Source organism: Bombus huntii, unplaced genomic scaffold (assembly GCF_024542735.1).
Source record: "Bombus huntii isolate Logan2020A unplaced genomic scaffold, iyBomHunt1.1 ctg00000066.1, whole genome shotgun sequence".
Classification (NCBI taxonomy): Eukaryota; Metazoa; Arthropoda; class Insecta; order Hymenoptera; family Apidae; genus Bombus; species Bombus huntii.
This window is the reverse complement of record NW_026099325.1, coordinates 648657-655218: the sequence shown is the minus strand read 5'-3', so window position 1 is coordinate 655218 and position 6562 is coordinate 648657. Positions and strand designations below refer to the sequence as shown.

General features: G+C 39.3%; 1 long non-coding RNA gene across 1 annotated transcript; it reads right to left on the bottom strand.

Moving 5' to 3' along the window:
- Nucleotides 1–1611: 1611 nt before the first annotated feature.
- Nucleotides 1612–4085, bottom strand: LOC126876153 (uncharacterized). The gene is made up of 2 exons (XR_007693960.1): nucleotides 3561–4085; nucleotides 1612–2851 (listed from the first exon to the last, which is right to left on the bottom strand). It is a non-coding gene; the product is annotated as an uncharacterized LOC126876153 (long non-coding RNA).
- Nucleotides 4086–6562: the final 2477 nt, after the last annotated feature.

Here is a 6562-nt window from a genome sequence, read left to right as displayed (position 1 = left end):
GTGGACCCACGGAACAAAAGATTAATCGACACGACGACCCAGTTATCATCAAAGGGGTACGCCGCTATATACAACACGCCATCGGTGAAAACTATCTGCGGCGATTCGGTGTACCACCAATTACTGGCGGAATTCCCGGCCCTCACGCGTCCTCCGTCTTTCGGGAAGGAAAAGGCCCGACACGGCGTAGTACACCACATCGAAACTACGCCTGGCCCGCCGGTACCGGACCGCCTCAAGCAGGTAAGAGCTGAATTTGAGTTGATGATAGAACAAGGCGTGATGCGCCCATCGAAAAGCCCGTGGGCATCACCCCTTCACGTTCTGTCCAAAAAGGATAGAAATTTGCGACCATGCGGCGACTACCGAACGTTAAACGTTCGCACGATACCCAACTAAGCAGCGTGCCACCACGGAATTTGCAACCCTGCTCAAGGAACAAATGGAGAAAGTCCGGCCTCAGCCTGTGACACAATACAGGAAAAAGAAATTATTCACTTTCCGCGGAATTGGAGTCTTCTCCCTACGTATTTGTGGCGGATTGGTATCAATAGGGCGCCGACAAGTCGAGCCGCGGGTACCAACCGCCAATACTAGAGGGCTACGACGACAAAGAGTCTGTCTGTCTAACTCGCTGGCGGTCGAATATACGATCAATTGATATAAATACCGCACCTAGCGAGACTCCCTCTACGTCTATGGCAGGGACTACCGGGCATAGCCTTACTGACGAGTCCACCGGTAGTCCCGGGACGAAACGCACTCTCTCTCTCTTTTCTTCCGTCACATATTCTTGCGACACGACGCAATTAGGGGCCCTTTACAGCCGCCTTACGATGGACCATTTAGAGTAACGCGAAGAGGCGAGAAAATGTACACCAACAATGTTAACAATCGCGATATAAAGGTTTCCGTCGACCGGCTTAAGTCAGCATTTGTAGTATCAGAGAATCTCGACGCGAGAACCGCCGAAACCCGTGACATACTTATTCCACTAGAACGAATGAACGCTCGCAATGAAAGCGACGTGAAGAGCGACAACGAAGGAAACACTAGTAATAGGTATGTTACACGGTCAGGCCGAAGAGTCCGTTTTCCTGATTGGTTACAGGCTGGTTTCGGCTAGGCATCACAAAAAGATTACCCACGGGGACTTTCTCTGCAAAGGCAATAAAACGTTATCACTGGTAGGGGAGTGATGTAGCGGCACAAGAGTTGGAATTTGCTTCAAACCATGTTGTTGTTTAGCTTCGGAGTATCAAGACCGTTAGGTCACAGGTATTGTAAGGGGTTATAAACTCCGGGGAAAACAATCGCGCCGCTACATGTAACCGTAAAACAAGACGAATTTGTATCTTTTGACCTTCTTCTGACGATTATGACTAAACGAACGTGATCGCAAACGATTCAGTATAAACTGTGACTAAACGTCTGTATAGATATCGTTTCGCGACAAGATCTGTTTTAAATACACTAACGAGTACACATATTGGTAGTCTCATTATTCGATCCCCTACAGCTCTTATTAAGGAAGATAGAGGCCTGTGACATTATTCAGCTTGGCCAACATTGAACAGGGCATATTGATAAGCCAGAGTAACTAACATACAACCTTTTTTTTTTTTTTTTTTTTTTACGTGGAGAAATCCTCATGGACACTCCGCTGTTGCAGTAATTGCGTAACAGCAGAGTAGTGTCGGACTCTTACCGACTAAAACTCCACGATGACCACCCGACGCGCATGACAGAGGTGCTCCAGGATTCTCTTATGAATTAACTTCAGTTGCACCCCCTTCACGCGTTCTCTAGTTCTAGCCAGTCCTAATATTTCCTGACTATTGAATTGGCGTTAGGGGGGGCCATTACCCCTAGCGCTGTCTCTCCTTATTGATATTCACCGGAGGCTTGTCTTGTGTGCTTCGACAACTCCCATACAACCTGGTGGTACAAGCTATGAAAAAACTTTCCCGGACATGAGAAAACACATTTGCCCAGATAACGTACGAAAGGTATTAGAGCCCACCAAATAAGATTTGCTACAATTAGCTGTAGTTCGTCACAATAAGCCTATGAGTATCGCGCGTCAGACGATTTTCGAATTAGTTGATGCTTGGATGTTCAAGATACGGAAGTGCAGAGAGATGAGACGTTTATGTACAACTTGATCATGGTGCAACCCATTCGTCAGCCAGAAAACTTCATGCACGATTTTCTAAAAAGAAACACATTTCCCCCCTTCCTTATGCCGTACCAATCCTCTCTCGTCGCTCCTTATCTCATACACAGACAGGCCAAATAATGTTACCGATGACGGCCAACAGCCTGGGTACATGTACGGGTCTCTTGCCTGCGACAGAATTTTGTTGTGTGTAGTATGCGGGGCAGAAAAGCACTTTTGCCATTAATATGAACTAGAAGATTGCAGAAAAATTGTAAACATTTTCCAAATTTTATTAATTTCATTTCATTTCTTAAAGTCTACAAAACTGTTAATCAACATTAAGCAAATATACAAAATCTTGACGTACAGAATAATGGAGCGAATATTAGAAACGATACTACTAAATCTACAAGCTAAAATGTACTATACAAATTTTCTTTAAAATATAAGACATGCAAAGTATATATTTCTGAAATTAAAAAATATCGGATCAAACACTCTTCGAACATACTTCGAACGCTCATTATTACGTATATTACCAAACCAATGCATACAATATAATATATAAACTAAGCCAACGAAAGGCGCAGAGACTGGAGAACATGGGGTCCCCGAGCGTGCAGTGCGCTTCAGCATCGTTGCGAACACCAACTCCCTCCGCTTGTCCCAATGCCATCTCGAACGGTGAGACTGCAAACAGAAAATATCCATATATACATCAAGATAGTAATGCAATTTCTATTCTTGCAGCACCGACGTAATACGCGGTGCTCCGTAATCGCTCGAGATTCCATATAGTTGTTGAAATCTCTACGCATTTGGTAGATAAAACGTTGCGAGAAATCCTCTTGTCACAGTTAGGTCTTCCAAACCTGATCGCTTGCATTTTTCCGGCTACTTCTGCGTTGCAACGTTACTTTTATTTCTGCCAACTTAGACACGACATCGTCTAAACTGCCCAATTCAGGACACGATGGCTCCTCCCGGGGATTCTGTTGAGACGATCCCGGATTTTCCGTGTCCTCACCATTGTGATAATAATGTATAATAATTTATACATTATTTGTTTATACATTATTTATACATAATTTGTACAATTTACCTTCTTCTTCAAGCATTGTTTTTTAAATTTCTGCCATTTTGAAGCTGCTGATGATCGCCGGATGCGTAAATCATTTTTAGCTTTGGAAAGAGCGCACGTCAGCATTGCTTCAATCCGTAAATCGCGTCTGCGCTTTCGGCGACACTTTGATCTTTTGCGGCGAACTTCGTCAATCCAAGTTAGTAACCGTTCAGTTTCTGGCTTGTCGGCGTTAGTTTTCGAAAGTCCCTTCTTTGTCCTCGCCATGCTTTCTCAATTATTTCACCTAATTATTGAGTAAGTAAAAAGTATACCAACCTGTATCCGGCTCCTGTTTGTTGTAGAACAATACAGAAGAGATTCACACAACTGCACACAAAGGATTTGAAACCACCGAGCAAAACACCCTCCTCACAGCACAGTCGTAAGATGACTAAGGGAAGTCTACGCTGCGCGTCTGAAGTCCGCTGTCTATACCCCCTCCTCTGTCTTTATGACGTAGTCTTACGCGCGAAAATGGAAACTAGTTCCGTGTAAAATCTTACGTTGGCCTTACATTCTCAGAAATTTTGAAAAATGCTTTAATCCAATTAATTTTTAAATATATGTGCGACAATTTTAATGCTAAATTTTATATATTTTGTACATTATATTAAAATTCTTCATTTACAGGAAATAATCAATAGCGTATGAAGGTGTACTGCACGTATTATTTGGCACGTACACTAATGTTGATGCAAGAATAATTATTCCAATGATTTTAAGTTACACACATAATAGATAAAGTAGGCTGTAGACTATGAAATTCGTATGAAATAAGCAGAGAATAGTAACTAAATAAATGTATATGTATATCAAACATAAATCTTGTAAAAATAATATATTAAATTACATTCAAATCAAATATATAAACAAGATCTGTTGACTTTTAATTATTTTTTTGAAGCACTAGTATCAAATAAAATTGCGTCATATAAAAATGTCATCCCGAAACACAGTTTAACGTGATACAATTGTATTACTTTAATTTAAGCAGAAAATATCTAATCATATTTAACAATTTTGAAAAACATACCTCTACTAAACTATCATTATCTTTTCCTATACCATCGGCAAGGCCCTGAACAGCAAGCAGTTCAGCGGTTGTTAAATAACTAGCCAATTGTTCTCGAACTACATTTACTTCTCCCTGATACATAAAATCAACCAATGCAGCCTAATCATCGAATTTTACATTATTATTATATATTATAACAGGATGCTGACATGGATTTTCGTAAAATAGAATAAGTATCATTTACAAAATATATGTTAACAGTAACAAATTATTAAATTCTTAATTTCACTTTACCTTAAATAAATCTCTAAAATATGTACTACATGCAGATAATAGCAGTTTGTCTGCTCTTATTCCTTTTTCCTTCGCAGCTTAAATTTACATCAACGAGATCTTCTTCGGTTCTCAGCGTATCAAAAGCACAAGTAATATGTTTTAAGTAATTATTCCACCTAAGAGAAAACTGTTTAATCCGTAAAACAATTATATTAAATTTGCAATTTTCAATCTGAAAAACATTTGACTTCAATGAGTATATTTTGATTTTTACCTGCCGGAAAACTGATGGAACAAAAATTTGTTACAACTATCATGTACTTATGTAATTAAAACAAGACAAAGCTTTTATAAATATAAAAATTGTCATAAATATTTTGACGCAACGCATTTGAACATTTTATGACTCATTGTATTAACACCACATTATTTCTTTTTTTGCGAGTATAATAAAAGCAATAATATTTAAACAATACATACTTGTTTAGATGCCTTTCGCAATATGACTTTCCCATAGAGCAGGTGGCTTATTACAAAATTCACGTCATAAATGTAATTTTCTTCAACTTCCAAAGCAAAAGTTATAAGTGTCCACCCAGGAATACCCAACATTTTGAAACACTTAAATAATACAAATTTCATATTTGGGTATTACATATTTCTAACAATTGAACACTACCATGCTTACCATGCTTTCATTAGCATGCTTAAAATGACTTTATATTGAAATTATTTGTATGGTATGCCCATTTCCTTATCACCCTTTATTTTTCTTTCTCCTTCTGCAGAAGAGTTAAGACTATTTGTATCCTCCCTATATTTGTCTATTATACATCCTACATACTTTCGCAAATAACAAAAAATAGCAAGGTCAGATATAGCTTCAATGTATACGGTCATCACAATAAAATGTGAATTACCTTCGGCAGATCTAAAATATTAAACGTGAAACGATGATCTTAATTTGGAATAGATTATAGATACACAATCTGTTCGTTTTTTCCTTTCTTAGCAATGATCTGTTCCATTGTCAAACAAGTATTTCCCTCAGTAGCCGGATGAAATGCAAATTTATATCGTATTATGCTTATCATTATACTGCAAGTACTTTGAATCACTGAAATTGCGGAACCATTTCCTGTTATTGAATGCAAAACATACAGCACGAACACGTTTTCCATTATCAAAAAACGCCATACAAATGTCTCATCCATTGTATTAAAGTGATAAGAGATAGACACAGCACCAAGCCTGCAGCTTATAATACAACAATTTGCACCAGTTTCTCAATTTTCCCCAATTATATTCAATGTTTACAATAATCATCCTTTGTTACGACCGTTCGCGGTGAGACGCGGTCGCTAGGAAAACGTTTCAGCGAGAGGCGTAAATTCTCGCTACGATTATGTTAATCGACGCCGCGAAATAGTCGTTTCCCTGTTTCGGTTAAGATAACAGAGGTGGTTTAATGAATGTAACACTGTATTAACAGGTTAACGTAGAATAATATATTTTACAATAATATGATGATTATGTTACAGAAATTTGACTCGACTTTGCGAACTCTCTAGATAAATTCGTTTACTCGTCAGATTTGTCGAAGAATCACGTTTGACTCGTCAGAAGGAACTGATCGCCCTTCGATTATTCCTTTGCCTCATTTGGAAGACGACCCCCACTATGCACGAGTCACGCCACCGCTCGCGCCTATGATCACGTATGCCTCTTCTTGTGTGAAAATCGTAACGGTCAAAAATCGACGTTTCTAGAGCTCGCTGCTTGGCGACAACTATGCTCTCGTCGATACATTGTATATGATCCGGCGGGCAGATAAGATGGTCCGCCTGCGACGTTGTAGGACCACGAGCGAACGTTAGAAAGTACAGCCTGTGGTGAGCCTCGTGGCGTAACATCCTGCATATAAAATTGTTACCTTTATCCAATGCATACCACCTCTCTCCTCCTCTTTAAAAATATGACCTTTATG